This window comes from Echinops telfairi, unplaced genomic scaffold, assembly GCF_000313985.2.
Source record: "Echinops telfairi isolate 266 unplaced genomic scaffold, ASM31398v2 ScPeMD7_18;HRSCAF=68, whole genome shotgun sequence".
NCBI lineage: Eukaryota > Metazoa > Chordata > Mammalia > Afrosoricida > Tenrecidae > Echinops > Echinops telfairi.
Genome location: NW_022103915.1, coordinates 36,258,870 through 36,260,241, shown reverse-complemented (window position 1 = coordinate 36,260,241; position 1,372 = coordinate 36,258,870).

Here is a 1,372-nt window from a genome sequence, read left to right as displayed (position 1 = left end):
CGATAACAGATGACAGAATAGTGCCCACTTGGTAATGGTTGCTCTAACATTGATGAATAAAAACTTTTAAGCACAAGGCTCACTGTAAGCATAAAACTTTTCTTCATAACTTTGTGAATTCGGTCCAGAGCCCTGGGAAGGGGTCCTGGGCGCTGTCCCTGCCTCAGAACAGCCCGTGGTGGGCGGACGCAGCAGGAGCCCACCGACACACGGCCTTGGCCTCCATTTTCTTCCCCGGGCCTGCCAGCAGGAAGGGCGAATGGCAGAGGTCGAACCTCGGCATCCGTGGGAAGGGGCGGCACCAGTCATACGGCAAGTGGGACCCGCGCCCCGGGTCTCTGCCTGGGCCTGTGTTTCATGGGCTGCAGGCGTGGTGGAGCCAGCCCCGGCTCGGTTGCGGCAGGAGTCCGGCTCGCCACAAGGTGGCACTGGTGGGCTTAGTGTTGAAGGACTAGTCATCCCTCCTGTGACTTCCCCAATGAAACACTGGCGTCAGCTGATAGCGGTGAGTTTTGATTTTACTGAACGTTACGCACTATTCACGCCAAATCTCCATGGCTGATTTCTAGTCATTTTCATAAAGTTAGATGAAAAGATTCTTCTGAAGCAAGGGAGTTAGGGCCTTTCTCCCATGCTGCTGCTGCTGCCACCTTTGGGTTCACAGTGGAGTGTTTAAACACTGTACCAACCCCTCGGGGCCCTTAGTCCTTATACTGAGCACTGAGGAACACTGAAGGGTGTGTGGACGGCCCCACCATTGCCGGGCAGAGAGGGTGGCTGTATCACCATCCTCCAGTGGAGTGCCCTGCGAAGCCCAGTACAGTCTATCCCGAAACAAACCAGAGGAAAGGCTGGACTGTGTCACTAGGTCTCATCCGATAAAGAGGTTACTGGATCGACCTGAATCACTGTCCTCGGAGCCTGGCTGAACTTGGGCAGTGTTCTAAAGCTGACGGCTGCCATGTCAAATAAAGGTTTGGGGGTGTCATTCAGTTCCAACTCATAGCATCCATATGCGGAGCAGAAGGAAGCACCGCTCGAGCCTTCTGGTATCGGAGTAACGTCTGCTCATTCTCCAATGAGTCTAACGGAGGCAAAGATCATCTCTGCCTTCATCCAGGGCAGAGCTGACCTCTGCTGATAGGTTTCCAAGTATCCTTTCGGGATTTAAAAGTACAAAAAATTAAGTGAGGGGCCTACCTCTATACAGATTGATATCCCATTGTTTTTCTAACATCGCTTGATAAGAAATTGCCTGTGTCCATAGTCTTTGAAAGTAAGTTTCCAGGGGGAGCGGGGAGGGAGGGGAAAAATGAGGACCTAATGTCGGGGGTTTAAGTGGAGAGAAAATGTTTTGAGAATGATGTACGCA